At 36.7% G+C, this 16,493-nt stretch overlaps 1 protein-coding gene across 10 annotated transcripts in view; it reads left to right on the forward strand.

Moving 5' to 3' along the window:
* LOC128696806 (RUN and FYVE domain-containing protein 2) overlaps positions 1 to 16,493 on the forward strand; it is a 149,361-nt gene that overhangs the window by 15,912 nt on the left and 116,956 nt on the right. For 2 of the 10 annotated variants that reach the window (XM_070096065.1, XM_070096066.1), the window contains exon 1: positions 6,530 to 6,577. The exons of 3 other annotated variants lie outside the window; for them this stretch is intronic. The gene's annotated coding sequence lies outside the window, so the exon portion shown is untranslated. Of the gene's footprint in view, positions 1 to 6,485; positions 6,652 to 16,493 lie in introns of those variants that run through there. 5 more of the 10 variants (XM_070096061.1, XM_070096060.1, XM_070096069.1 and 2 more) reach the window with 5 other exon arrangements.

The following is a 16,493-nucleotide window of genomic DNA, read 5'->3' on the forward strand; positions in this document are numbered from 1 at the left end:
CCACCTCACAGATTCATTCTCTCCTGTCTAGGACAAAATTTACAGCTCGCAGCATATTTGAGGGCTCTGTGCTTAACTTAATGTATATGTACGTAATGATGACACTGGCATCAATAACATAGATCTGCTCTATGTGGAAGATGGTAAAAGGGTTAATAGCTGATGACTCTTATTTAGATTTAAGTTTTGTAATTGCAAGTTTGTCATTCTGCTAATATGAATAATGAACTTGAAATTGTTAAATAGACACTTTTCCAGTCTTCATTATTGGTACAACATTTCACCCACTAATTGGCCTTTATCGTGTACTTTATAAAGCTCTCGTGGGCAAAACATACTGATAAAGACTTTACTGCATTTTAAGTGTTTATTTGCCACCTGTTGGTGCTTTGTCAATTATTCAGTAAACTTGAAATTATTGACTTCTGTGTAATAACTTGAGAAAGTATCATTTATCCAATTCAAACTTTTGGTGCTGTGTTTCTCAAGGAAGTTTGGCATTGATTTTGAGTTGTTTAATTTATGATTTGTCAATTTTATTTAATAAATTGGTTTCTTTGCACTAACTAGGGAATACCTTTTCTGTGAGACTTTAACCCTTTGACTGTCACGGCCGTATAGTATATACGTCTTACGAGGTACCGTGTTTGATGTATATATACTCATAAATTCTAGCGGCTTCAAATCAAGCAGGAGAAAGCTGGTAGGCCCACATGTGAGAGAATGGGTCTGTGCGGTCAGTGTGCACCATATAAAAAAAATCCTGGAGCACGCAGTGCATAATGAGAAAAAAAAAACTCCGACAGTTTTTTTTTTAATTAAAATGCCGACTTGGTGGTCTATTTTCGTATAGTATTTATGGTTGTATTCTCGTTTTCTTGGTCTCATTTGATAGAATGGAAAATATATTATAGAAATAGAGGTGATTTTGATTGATTTTACTATAAAAAGAACCTGGAAATGGAGCACAAAGTACGGGAAATGTTTGATTTTTGCCGATGTTCAAAAGTAAACAAATGATGTCATTGTCCAATAAATGTTTAAATACCCATTCTAATATGCAGTCATGAATGGGTTGATGTAATTTATACAATTATTACAGTATTGCAGTAGTCTGCATAGCAGTAAATCTTCTATTTTTTGTTTGAATAAAATTTCAAAATAAAAAGCAAGAATAATATCAGAGGGGCCTGGAGACGTGACTGATGAACAAAGAAAATGTTATTTTAGAGCCAAGAATGTCTGCTTTGTTCATTCTGGTCCTTATTTTGAAATTGTCATATTTTTTAATTTTCGTGAAATTGGCCAAATTGCAAATTTCTGACCATGTTATTGGGTAGTTGAAGTCGGTAAATGGGCAGTTTCTTGTACTCAATCGATAGAAAAAATGGAGTTCTGAAGAAATAGCTGTGAGCTTGGTTGACTGGAATAATGGAATTAGCCGAAAATAGGGCTCAAAGTGGGCGAAATCGCCGATTTGTAAATATCGCCGAGGTCGCTAACTTCGCGAGAGCGTAATTCCGTCAGTTTTCCATCAAATTTCGTTTTTTTGGTGTCTTTACAATCGGGAAAAAATTCTCTATCATTTCATAAGAAAAAATAATTTTTTTTTTTTTTTTTTTTTTTTTTTTTTGTGACACCAGGAGACACCTCAGGATTGGGGGTTGCGACAGTCAAGGGGTTAAACCTTGAAACTTTGGTGTATATAACTTAGATTGATTTTGGCTGTGTAGATGCCAGTTGGGCAATTTTACTGAAATTTGAAAAATTGAAATGCTGGTTTTCATGTGACAATTTATAAATGCATCATCAGATTGCCTTCTAACCTTCAGCCACTCAAGAGGTTGCCTTGAGAAGGCAACCTCTTGAGTGGCTTCAAAGAAAAGTGTAGGTGTATTATGGGATACTGCTCTCAGTAATGTCTGATAAATAGAGAATGCATCTTGTGATAGGCTTTAAACTTTCCAAGCTGGCATGACTTAGCAGGTTTAATTTTGATTTGGGCTGTGTTTGTGCCAGTTTGTTCCCCCCAAAATATTGAAGACATTTTTGTTTTAGTTTCCATGTGATACCTTGTGAATGCTTCTTCTGATCAGCTTCAGTTTTTGTGGTGATAATATTTAACCGCATTAGAAACTTGTGCGTCATGCTTTACTATTCCTCTTTTGCGTGCTTTGAGGTAGAGGCAACTGGGTTGGGATACCTTCCTTGGATCATGAAGTGACCATAACACTTCTAGTTGTGTATATTTTTCCTAATGCTGCCGTGTCGGTATTCCCAAACATTCTCTCGTTTTCTCGGTCTTAAAAGGATTGTTAGCAGTCTTTTGTCTTGCTTGATGTATCTTACTACAACTTGTGAAGTTGAATTCTGAATTGTGCCTTACTGAATTGTTTGCATGATCTCCGGGTCTTTCCAACAAATATTTTGCCTCCTTTTCTCCACACCAGTCTTGTGCCAAATGAAGTGTACCATTCTTGTTTGTTCTCTCATGGGACTCTTGTATCTTGTCCATTTTTCTTACTGTGGTCTGCTGTCCATGCCTGACTACCTCATTCTCGATGTGTATATTGATTTTCATGAGCATACCCCATAATTTCAAGTCCATTAGGAAGAAAAGCCTAGTGATGAAAGTACTGTTTCAACCACTCCTTACAATGTCTGATGCACAAAAGTGAAAGATAGTCTCCATTCGATCCCCAAGTTTCTTTACTTTCTAGGTGCTTTTTCATTGCTCTCTTTCTCATTTAATTTGTTCATGCATTGACTATTCATCGTCTTTCTCTTGATTTTCTAATTAGAATCATCGCTGACATGGAGGCCTTCATTGTTTATCTTTGCAAATTACTGTGTAGTGTGTACTGGTAGAAGAGGGAGATGAAGTGTCTGGCAAAAAATAAAAGCTTATTGTAAGAGAAGTTTATAGTGAAATGAGTGGATTCTGTGGATACTTGTTGACATGAGCTTCACGAAAGAGAATGTGATGAGAGTAAAGGATATAGTAAACAAGACTAAATTCGTCCCACATCATAAAAATCTTTGAAAGAGTTCTAAGAAGCAGGATAGCAAACCACCTAGACTCCCAAAAGTTGCACAACCCAGGGCAGCAAACCACCTCGACTCCCAAAAGTTGCACAACCCAGGGCAACATGGTTCCAGAGCAGGTCGCTCCTGCCTTTCGCAACTGCTTGACCACTATGATATGGTCCTAGATGCACTGGAAAACAAACAGAATGCGGATGTAGTATGCACAGACTTTGCAAAAGCCTTTGACAAGTGCGACCATGGTGTAATAGCTTACAAAATGCGTGCTAAAGGGATAACCAGCAAAGTAGGCAGATGGATCTTCAACTTTCTAACCAATCGCACACAAATAGTAGTGGTAAACAGAGTTAAATCAGATGCTGCCATAGTGAAGAGCTCTGTCCCACAAGGCACAGTACTCGCACCTATCCTGTTCCTTATTCTCATATCAGACATAGACAGAGATGTAAACCACAGCACTGTATCATCTTTTGCAGACGATACTAGGATCTGCATGAGTGTCATCCATTGAGGACACTGTTAACCTCCAAGAAGATATAAACCAAGTTTTCCAATGGGCAACAGAGAACACTATGATGTTCACTGAAGACAAATTCCAACTACTCCGTTATGGAAAACTGGAGGAAATAATAACTAGAACTGAGTATACTACATACTCCAATCACACAATGGAGAGGAAAAGTAATGTGAGAGACCTGGGAGTGGTAATGTCAGAGGATCTCACCTTCAAGGATCACAACAATGCCACTATCACATCTGCTAGGAAACTGATAGGATGGATAATGAGAACATTCAAGACAAGAGATGCTAAGCCAATGATGATCCTTTTTAAACCACTTATTCTTTCTAGGCTGGAATACTGCTGTACATTAACATCCCCATTCAAGGCAGGTGAAATTGCAGAGCTAGCGAATGTACAGAGAACCTTTACTGCACGTATGAGTTCCATCAAACACCTTAACTACTGGGAGCGCCTGGAAGCACTTGACTTGTACTCACTAGAGCGCAGGCGAGAGAGAGATATCATAATCTACACCTGGAAGATTCTGGAGAGACTGGTCCCTAATATGCACACAGCAATCACTCCATACGAAAGCAAAAGACTTGGCAGGCGATGCAACATACCCCCAGTGAAAAGTAGGGGCGTCACTGGTACACTAAGAGAAAACGCAATAAGTGTCCGGGGCCCAAGACTGTTCAACAGCCTCCCACCAGCAATAAGGGGCATTACGGGGAGACCCCTGGTTGTCTTCAAGAGGGAGCTGGACAGATACCTAAAGACGGTGCCGGATCAGCCGGGCTGTGGTTCGTACGTTGGATTACGTGCGGCCAGCAGTAACAGCCTCGTTGATCAGGCCCTGATCCACCGGGAGGCCTGGTCGTGGACCGGGCCGCGGGGACGTTGATCCCCGGAATTCCCTCCAGGTAGACTCCAGGTAGTGTAGCAGAAGCATAAAAAACGCGTATATAGCTTGCTAGGAATATGAATTGAAGTTTTAGTAACTATTGTTCTAAGAGTTGAATAGCCAAAGGACTTTAGTGCTTTTATAAATCCATCAAATAAAGGCAATGGATACCATGTGGATTTCCATAGCTAAGCTTCTTCAGATGTCTTATATAAACTGCCGACATCTGGTTCACCTTGTGAGAGTGCCTTTTGACATTTATCAATAGATCATGATCACCATCTTACAGGGTTGCTGGGGAAGCGACAAACATTAAGCATACTGCCTCTGGATCTGTTGCTGATCGGATTTCTGTATATAGTCTCAGTACTCTGATTTTTTTTTTTTAACATTTCATATATTGTGTTTCTTTTTATTTTATATGTTCTCTGTAATATGGCATTTTTTTTTTTTTATAATTGGTTTGTACGATTTAGTTGCTGAAAAAATTATACTCAAACGTTGGAAAATTAACATTTTCCTACAAGTACAATTTTTCAAGCTTATGTGTGAATTATGTAGTTATTTACTAAATGTGCATACATGTATGTCACTTTGAAGAGCGTGTACCGATTTATTTATTAACAAAGGTTGAGCTTCATTATGTGGCTGCCTTGATGTATTTTAATGGTTATTCTTACAGTGGGTTGTTGACTTGTGGCGGTGATTTATTCGTCAGGATACAACAGTGTCATCTTGGCACGAGCGAGAGAAAACAAGTGTCATCCTGACACAAGTGTCAGGAAATAAGTGACATTCTGACACAAGCGTCAGGATACAACTGTGTCATCCTGACACGAGCGTCAGGAAAGTGTTATCCTGACACTAGTCTGAATCACATGACCCGTTCAGTGGTTAAGCATCCTCTGGCTTACTGGAGCTAGGTTTTAGACGCCATACAAAATAAGGATTCACTACATAGTGTTTCCTAAGATAAGATATTGATACAGTTATGGGTATCCTGGGTTGTAATGCCCGCTCTCTTAGGCTGACACTTCACATGGACAACGAGGACGTCATTATTCCAACGAGATCATGTGTGGTTTTTTAATCGCTGTCTGTATTATAAAGTTTCAGTAATTGACTGGATAATAAGCGAAGATGGACCAAAACGTCGTTTAAGTTTCCTGTCCAAATTGTGGTTTACTATTTAATTGTTCGAAAGTATTATTTACTTCTAGGTGAACAGGCTCAGCAGGGGTTACAAAGACACACGAGACGTCTCGCCATGCCCCGGATTGAACCCAGAACCTTTTGATAGTTCTTTCAGGCAGGTTTTTTTCTTAAAGAATTATCATCATATGTTAAGGTGGTTTATCAGTTCGGTCACACGTGATAACCGAAGAGGAATACATAATATATACAACATATTTACGTGTGTCAGTAGGATTAATATTCATTTAATATATTTAAGAACTAGTATACATCACAGTAAGGATGCAGGCTGAAATTGCAGACTGTATACAGGTTAGAATTGCAGTCTACGTTATAGAATTAGCAGAGAGAAGTGGAAGATTCAGCAGTAAATAATCTTAGTACAAGCAACATGAGGTAATTTAAGTTTGATAGACTAGTATGTTTACAAGAGAGTAAACAAGTGTATAGTTAGTAGTGAGTATACATCATGGCCGGGCTGTGAAGGGCAGTGTGGGAGGCTAAACTATTGATCTCCCGCCCCACCCTTCCCTTACGCTCTCACTTAAGGATTTGCGCAGTTATTATTACGCTTTACAACGATAAATCATATATGTTTATAACTTTCACTAAGTAGTATTATGCAAGTATCATTTTATTTTCTAGAATAATACCTTATGAAAATGCCCCAATCGTAGTTTGTTTCCCACTCTCCAGTGATGTACAGCATGTGTTTGCAAGAAATCAATATAATTATTTTTTTTTTGCGTTTCCTAGCCAAATTTGCTGGGTCATGTATATCATGAATGATAAGGTTATGAGGGTGTGGGAATCCCCTTTAGGTTGAAATAGTGTGTAAGTGTATTATAACGCAGGCGCAGACCAGCTTCACCGAGGAGCCTATGGTGATACCAGACATGGAAACAGTGACTCGCGCGGCTCCATACTGAACGGTATTTTGTCTTTGTACACAATTTCCAAGACTATCACTAAACTGGAAAACAGATTTATACCATATATCCCAGTTGTAAGATATTCGATCAAGTAGCGTTATAAATGTGCTACTTGTATTTGTGCTTAGTGTAATGTGCACATGTAAACATATGGAGTTTACGCCCGACATGTGGCAACTCAATAGTCTGGGAAAAATTATGACGTATTTTTGTAGCTGGTTAGACTAATATATCAACGCACATTGTATAAATGATAAAATTATTGAATCTGAAAACACTTTAACGCTGTTCACCCGTAGCCATTGTATCACAGAATGACTTAGCAATTTCTTAAAGGAGTGGTGCCTGTCAAGCTGAATTAAACCATAATACCCCTACTGGATACATGAAAACAAAATGTTAAAATATGCGGCTCAGCAGATATCAGTTGATCCTCTGATTATTATTTGATTAGACAGATTTAAAAACTAAGTGCCAGATTACAAAATGTAATTGCGTAAGGAAACAGTTACTGCGTGCTTTATAAATTGCAGGAAATTGTTACCATAATTGTTTTGTTTGTGCATTGAAAACTGTAACACTACCTTTATTGTGGGACTTAGGGATGATTTGATTTTTCTAGACTATTAGCAATTTACCATCTTATTTCCATTTATCAGATGCTTTCATTGTACCTGATTTGAAATTACCTTAAAATTATGGCAATGAGAAAACCGTTTCTTAACTTCACAATAGAACCTGATTGACTTGGTCGAAGTTGTAATTGTTAGAAAATGAAAACTGGTGGCATAAAAATACATAGAAAGAACCTTTTATTCTATGACTTAACCCAATGGGGGGCTTTATCATGTACAAGGAATGAGTAGAATCAACATTATATAGGAATGATCAGTGGTCACTTGAGGTATGGATCATGCTTGTCATGACACAGCAAAATATGGAAGCCTTCAGACAGGAAATGCCAAAATTTTTTAAAAAATCATACATCATTGGTACCCGGATTATCAAAACTAGAAGTATACGCGATCAGTAGCAGGATGATGAAAATTGGAGCATGCATAATCAGTAACCGGATGATCAAAAATAAAAATATATTACCACCACATGACATCCATACCTTACCCTCGCCTGGCAGAACGGCTCCCAAATACAGACCACCTAACCAAATTTGACCCTCGCTTTATATATTGCTGATTATGTATTTTTGTGCTTCATAAAGCTCTCAGTGTGAAATGTCATAAAAATATAAAGCTCTTCTTTGCTATATGTGTGATATCACTATTTGTCTATTAGAACCATATATCCACATAATATAGAAATTTACTCACATTAATAATAATTTTTTATATTACAAATCCACAAATAAACACGCCCAAATAAAAATAAATTTGCTTTGGTTATTTTAGCATCCCCATTACATGCATTATTTTATATCAAATTAATATTTTATTATGCTAAAAGTAAAACCTCTTGATATACTGTATGTATTAATATTTGGTTCTTAACAAAACTTTTTCAGCCTTTTATATTCAGATATCTTATTGTTAGTCAAACAATGCAAAAATATGAATTAAATTAGTTTTAAAGCATTTGTTTATAAATAGCTAAACTAGGTTAAACAGTTATGATATACTGTACATTGTGTATATGAATATGACAGTGCACAGCCTGGGAGATGAATTATGGATCCTGATGGAATATTCATTCCACCCCTACCTTCTATTCCCAGAAATTGACTCGTCTTCTTATTCTATATGTAGTTGTACCAGCCCATCTTCTTAATAACAGTATTTCACTTTTGCTCAGACAGTCAAATGGGCGACTGATAAATGAGCCAGAAACTGATTATCTGATAGAGATCTTTGTACTTCATTCAGTGGGTCTCCATTTTCTCTTCATGCATCAGAACTTATTTTATCACCTTTATCCTATTTTTCATATATTTAGTTGGTTAATTTTTATTGATAGAAGATAATCCTACCCAATTAAACCTAACTAAGGTAAATCAAGAAAATTACTGCAAACTGTTTGTGAGAAATCCACGTAAAATCTAAGAGCATGAGTTGGCCATAAAGTACACAGTGCCATGTTCTAAGTTTCCAATGTTTATGTGGTAACAAATTATTTACAGTTATATTGAAAAGACTTGTGACCAGAGCCCTGGCCTTCGTGTTTCAACATCCACTGTATGATGACTACAGGTTGAGCGCTTCTAATGAATGTAATACTGTAGTAAAAACATTTCTCATATTGCTTCCACATACCCTGCATATTATGTATTTTGTATACCAGTATATGTATATATGTCTTAACCTGAATAGTATATATAAAAGCAATCAGGTTAGAAACTTTGTAAGTGATGCAGCATTTGAGGAAAATTATTCAGGGTGGAGGTATTGGATAGGAAATAATGGATGTGGATTGGCAATATTAGTTAAAAAGACAGCTGAAGAAATTGAAATAAAAACTTTAAAAAATGTCAAAATTAGAGGGGTAAAAAATAAAAAAAAGATGGAAGCTTTGAACTGTAAATGCATACAGCTGTATAGTCCTTGTGGCTTAGCGCTTCTTTTTTGATTATAATAATAATAATGTAAATGCATACAATCAGTCATTATCAGTACATGGAAGAGAAGAATTAAAAAAACAAATGAGGGACTGCATCTTAAACTAAGGGAACCAGTTTTTAAAAGGGATCATGTAAAGATGAAAAAAAAAATTGCTTAGGAGGATTTCATTTATTGCACAAGGAAATAGATTGCCTAGGAGACTGGAATAGTAAACAAATATGTATATAGTGGTCTTGGAGAGCCAAGTCAGGTGGAAACAGGTAAGCTGGCAGTTAAGATGGTTGAGAAATGTGGAAATAGAAGAGTTGGGACATTGGTAGCCAGGATTCTTTTAAATTATTTGTACATGTAATCGTGTCATTATGATTTCATGAGTCGAGTCGAGTTACATGTACATGTGACAGGTAGATGTGGCAACTCTAAAAGAGAGTGACAATCTGAAGTGTGTGAAGAGAAGGGTGAACACACACACTAGCAGTATATCATGTATTGTAACAGAATAAAAGAGTATAGATTTAATACCACAAATTTTATGAACAATTGAGGAAATGGGTAAGATTCAAACCCTCGGCAAGATAGCTCTCTTAAACTGCCAATTCATTGATCTTAGCTACTGGACTTTGAAATCAACTTTGCCACGGGTTGAAACTACTCATTTCCTGACTTGTTTACGGTCATTCATTGTGATTTTCTTGGGCCATTGACCATGGCATTAAAGGGACAAAGGATAAATCTCAACACTGGTCGTGTTGTTGGGAAATTCTTCCATAAAGACTTGTTGCTGTAGTGTCCCAAGTTATATTCTTGTTTATAAGTATTCTTAAGTGGAGGAATCTTATCGCAGTCTTCATGGTTCAGTAGCTAAGAGTGTTAGTATGTAGTTGTAGGGGAGCCATTTTGCAGGTTTGATTGGAGGCCTGGTCAGGAACCATGCTATAGGGGTGGTGATCCACAGAATCATCCTTGGGTAATAAATTCATTTCCTGAATTATTCCTTGAATAGTTTATGGACAGGTTCCCATAAGCACATGGTAACTAAGGTTGTTGGTATATTACAAAAGTATGTGGCATTTTCTGCAACTAGATAATGATATAATAATTTGTTTAGATAGTGATCAGGGTTGGCATTGGCACTAAAAACAAATCTGGTAAAACCTTCATTAAACACCATTATTCTCTTGCAAAAAACTTAGTTTTGTATTTGCTACTCTTAAAAATTTGTTACTGTTACTGCAGCCTTCATCACACAGCAGACATACCATCAGTACTGTCCTCTTGAGTCCCATACCCCACTCTTCTTCCAATCTTTCACCCTACAGACCTAAATATGAAGTACTGTACACTAGTAAATACAATACTTTGCATTCAGATTAAATGGCATTATAAATTTAGGCAATAGGTACTCAAGTAACAACTTAATGCATTTGATTTATTCATTTATTAATTAAAAATTTGAAAAATGATACAACTGTGCTCTTAGTTTCATTGATTTAACACGTACTCGGTGTGACTGTATAATGTCAACTCTATAAACTTACAGAATACAAAATCTGAAAAATTAAATGCAATATTTATATTAAATTTTTCAACTGACAAAATTATGCCATTTGTGCTTTCCACAGACATTAAATTTATGATTAAATTTATGCTTTTTAAACATAACACACTAATGGTAATAGATTACAGAACTGAGAACATGCCTATAGGCATATTGAGGAAAGTTGCCTTTTATTAGCGAGTTGGTTATTACTGAACCTAATATTCCACATACTTATGCAGCTGTTTACTGTTGTTACTTATCTTGTATCCATATTGTCATACATCAGCAGCAATACTAAGTACCTCCAGATACTGTAACTACACTGTATGTTACTTTATATGGCACCAAACCCTTTGTGATATAGCTATTTGTATACTGTATTGATAATAAGTGATTGAGTGATGAATATGTTTCATTTTTGGGATTATTCTACCTCAGTGGAAGGTGGTTGTATGTTGGTGCATAACAGTTATTTCATTTAAATGATCCAGTTTATACAAAATGGCAGTTTAATTCACAATCTCTGGCCTACTATTATGATTTATCACTTTGGTTCCACTTCATAGCATTAATACAGTACTAATGTAAGAATAGTGTTCTACCAAAGTGCATAGGTCCTACCGATTGAAAAACAAAACCATTAGAGAACATTAGTTGTTACTTGCATGGAAAATTTTTTTTTTTCCTCTCAACAAGTTGGCTGTCTCCCACCGAGGCAGGGTGACCCAAAAATAAAGAAAATCCCCAAAAAGAAAATAGTTTCATCATCATTCAACACTTTCACCTCACTCATACATAATCACTGTCTTTGCAGAGGCACCCAGATACAACAGTTTAGAAGCATATATAAAGATATACATATAAACATATACCTCCAAACTGCCAATATCCTAAACTCCTCCTTTAAAGTGCAGGCATTGTACTTCCCATTTCCAGTATTCAAGTCTGGCTATATAAAAATAGCCAGTTTCCCTGAATCCCTTCACTAAATATTACCCTGCTCACACTCCAACAGCTCATCAGGTCCCAAAAACCATTCATCTCCATCCACTCCTAACATGCTCACGCACACTTGCTGGAAGTCCAAGCCCCTCGTCCACTAAACCTCCTTTGCCCCCCCTCCCTCCAACCTTTTCGAGAACGACCCCTGCCCCACCTTCCTTCCCCTACAGATTTATATGCTCTCCATGTCATTCTACTTTGATGGATTCTCTCTAAATGACCAAACCACCTCGACAACCCCTCTTCAGCCCTCTGACTAATATTTATAACATTAACTTTACACCTCCTAATTTCCACACTCCGAATTCTCTGCATAATATTTACACCACACATTGCCCTTAGACAGGACATCTCCACTGCCTCCAGCGACCTCCTTGCTGCAGCATTTACAACCCAAGCTTCACACCTATATAAGAGTGTTGGTACCACTATATTTTCATACATTCCTGTCTTTGCCTTCATAGATAACATTTTTTGTATACACATATACCTCAACACACCACTCACCTTTTTTCCTTCATCAATTCTATTGTTAACCTCATCCTTCATAAACCCATCCACTGACACGTCAACTCCCAAATACCTGAAAACATTCACTTCTCTCGTTCTCCCTCTTTCCAGTGTGATTTCCAATTTTTCTTTATCTAAATCATTTGATACTTTCATCGCCTTACTCTTATATATGTTCACTTTCAACTTTCTACCTTTACACACCCTCCCAAACTCGTCCACTAACCTTTGCAACTTTTCCTTAGAATCTCCCATAAGCGTAGTATCGTCAGCAAAAAGTGACTGTGTCAACACCCATTTTGTATTTGATTCCCCATAATTTAATTCCACCCCTCTCCCCAACACCCTAGCATTTATTTCTTTTACAACCCCATCTATAAATATATTAACCATAGTGACATTACACATCCCTGTCTAAGACCTACTTTTGCAGGCAGTAATCTCCCTCTCTTCTACACACCCTAACCTGAGCCTCACTATCACTTCACATATACTTCAATGCACCACCCACCTTTTTTGCCTTCATCAGTTCTATGGTTACCCTCATCCTTCATACATCCATCCACTGACACGTCAACTCCCAAATAGTATCTGAAAACACTCACTTCTTCCATACTCCTCTCCAATTTGATATTCAATTTTTCTTTATCTAAATCATTTGATATCCTCATCACCTTACTCTTTTCTATGTTCACTTTCAACTTTCTACTTTTACACACACTCCCAAACTCATCCACTAACCTTTGCAACTTTTCTTTAGAATCTCTCATAAGCACAGTATCATCAGCAAAAAGTAACTGTGTCAATTGCCACTTTGTGTTTGATTCCTCATAATTTAATCCCACAACTCTCCCCAACATCCTAGCATTTACTTCTTTACAACCCCATCTGTAAATGTATTAAACAACCATGGTGACATTACACATCTCTGTCTAAGACCCACCTTTTACCGGGAAGTAGTCTCCCTCTCTTCTACGCACCCAAACCTGAGCCTCACTATCCTCATAAAAACTCTTTACAGCATTTAGTAACTTACTACCTATTCCATATACAGTGGAACCTCTGCTTGCGAGTTTAATCCGTTCCATGACCTTGCTCGCAACTGGATTTGCTTGTTTGTAGTCAATTTTCCTCATTTAAATTAATTGAAATGCAATTAATCTGTTCCAGTGGAATTCTGTACTTCAATAATTTCGCTAATATCAACTCTACAGCTTATTTATCTATCTCACTTCATCTAATATGACATAATAAACAATATAAATAACATAGAAACCTGATATATACTCTAAAATGAATAAAATATGTCATTCATGTAGTGGTATGGGCGGTGTCGGCGGTGGACGAGAGTTTGTCTGGACACCGGACAAAATACTTCATGAATAATTTCGCTAATATCATCTATACGGCTTATTTATCTATCACAGTTCATCTAGTATGACATAAACAATATGAATAACATAGAAACATGATATATACTCTAGAATGAATAAAATATGTCATTCATGTATTAGATTTCTTTCATTATTATTATTATTATTATTATTATTATTATTATTATTATTATTATTATTATTATTATTATTATTATTATTATTATTATTATAATAATTTGTAATTTTTATTCACACAAAAAATATAAGATTTGCTGTGACATCATTTGTTTAAACTGAAACAGCCAAGCAATGGACCATTTCTCCTAGGTTGAGCTCTATTTCAAGGTGTACTTTTCATTGTGAAAGCAATCAAAATCATATCTATTTCTGTAATATATCTTCCATTCTATCAAATGAGACCAAATAAACGAGAATACAACCATAAAAATCATTCAAAATTACCGCTAAGGGGTGGCTAATTGCTGAGAAGTGAACTCCATTATTTATGCTTAGATTTCTTTCATTTTTGGTGTATGTTAAGAAGCATCTTTCCATCATACATTGCCCAAGTTTCAGTAAGATAGTCCAACAAACAACTGAGATACAATTACCAAGATCAAGAGCAAGAGCCCCTCACCAGTGTCAAGGAACCTGCCTTGAGGTTTGCTCGCTTGTGGAAATTTTGCTCACGTATGGAAGCAAAAAATCGACCCATCGACTGCTCGTATTTGGAAAAACTCTCAGGTGTACACGCTCGCAAGTAGAGGTTCCATTGTACTTGCAACATCTGCCACGTTGCTCCCCTTCCTCTCTATCATATGCCTTTTCTAAATCCATAATGCAATGAAAACTTCCCTACCTTTATCAAAATACTGTTCACATATTTGCTTCAATGTAAACACTTGATCAACACATCCCCTACCCACTCTAAAACCTCTTTTATCATCTGTAATCCTACTCCTTGTCTTACCTCTAATTCTTTCAGTAATAACCCTACTGTACACTTTTCCTGGTATACTCAGTAAACTTATTCCCCTATAATTTTTACAATATCTTTTGTCCCCCCCTCCATTTGTATAAAGGAACTATACATGCTCTCTGCCAATCCCTAGGTACCTTCTCCTCTTTCATACATTTATTAAACAAAAATACCCACCACTCCAACACTATAAAATACCCCCTTGCTTTCAACATTTCTGGCATAATCCCATCAGTTCCAGCTGCTTTACCCCCTTACATTCTGTGTAATGCCTCAAGCACCTCCCCCACACTCACATCCTGCTCTTCTTCACTCCTAAAAGATGTTATTCCTCTCTGGCCAGTGCATGAAATTACCGCCTCCCTTTCTTCATCGACATTTAAAAGTTCCTCAAAATATTCCCGCCATCTACCCAATACGTACCTCCTGCTCTCTATCTACTAGCTCCCCTACTCTGTTTTTAAGCCTTTGGCTGTTTCTGTCGTATATATACATACGTCTTACGAGCCAACATGTTTGAAGTATACTCTATACGTACTACAGTACTCAAAAATTCATATCAAGCGGGAGAGTGTTTGTAGGCCCACATGTGAGAGAATGGGTCTTTGTGGTCAGTGTGTGCAGTATAAAAAAATCCTGTAGCAAGTAGTGCATAATGAGAAAAAAGAAACTCCGACCGTGTTTGTGAATTAAAACGCCAACTTTGAGGTGTATTTTCGTATAGTATAGTACTGTATATGGTTGTATTCTCATTTTCTTGGTCTCATTTGATGGAATGGAAGATATATTATAAAAATAGAGATGAATTTGATTGGTTTCACTATGAAAAGGACCTTGAAATTCTACTCAAAGTAGCAGAAAGGTTCAATTTTTGCCGATGTGGAAGAGTAAACAAATGACATCATTGTCCAATAAATGTCCAACTAGCCATTCAAATATGCAGTCACGAATAGGTTGACATTATTTATACAATTATTACAATAATGCAGTAGTCTGCATAATAGCAAGAGTAATATAAGAGGGGCCTGGAGACGTGATTGATGAACAGAGAAAATGTTATTTTAGTGCCAGGAATGTCTGCATTGTTCATTCTGGACCCTATTTTGAAATTGGCATATTTTTTAATTTGCATGAAATTGGCCAAATTGCCAATTTCTGACCACTATTGGTAGTTGAAATTAGTAAACGGATGGTTCCTTGTACTCAGTCGATAGAACAAATGGAGTTCTAAAGAAATAGCTATGAGTTTGGTCAATTGGAACAATGGAATTGGCTGAAAATAGGGCTCAAAGTGGGTGAAATCGCTGATTCGTAAATATCGCCTATATCGCTAATTTCACAAGAGCGTAATTCCATAAGTTTTCCATCAGATTTCATACTTTTGGTGTCATTAACATCAGGAAAAGATTCTCTATCATTTCATAAAATTTTTTTTTCCAAATATTTTGCAAAACTGAGAGAGACTCTAGGATTGGGGGTTGTGACAGTCAAAGTGTTAACTGACAAATCCATTTGTTCCCCAGGCTTTCTCGTTTATCTCACTCCAAAATTTTTTCTTATTTTTCATCAAAATTTCTTGACAGTGCCTCTCCCACTCTATCATCTGCTCTCCTTTTGCATTCTCTCACCACTCTCTTTACCTTTCTTTCACTCTCCATATACTCTGTTCTTCTTATAACACTTCTGCTTTGTAAAAACATCTCATAAGCTACCTTTTTCTCTTTTATCACACCCTTTACTTCATCATTCCACCAATCACTCCTCTTTCCTCATGCACCCACCCTCCTATAGCCACAAACTTCTGCCTCACATTCTAATACTGCATTTTTAAAACTATTCCAACCCTCTTCAGCCTTCCCCCCCATCACTACTCATACTTGCACTAGCCCACCTTTCTGCCAATAGTTGCTTATATCTCACCCTAACTTCCTCCTCCCTT

This window comes from Cherax quadricarinatus, chromosome 52 (genome assembly GCF_038502225.1).
Source record: "Cherax quadricarinatus isolate ZL_2023a chromosome 52, ASM3850222v1, whole genome shotgun sequence".
In the NCBI taxonomy this organism is placed as follows: Eukaryota; Metazoa; Arthropoda; class Malacostraca; order Decapoda; family Parastacidae; genus Cherax; species Cherax quadricarinatus.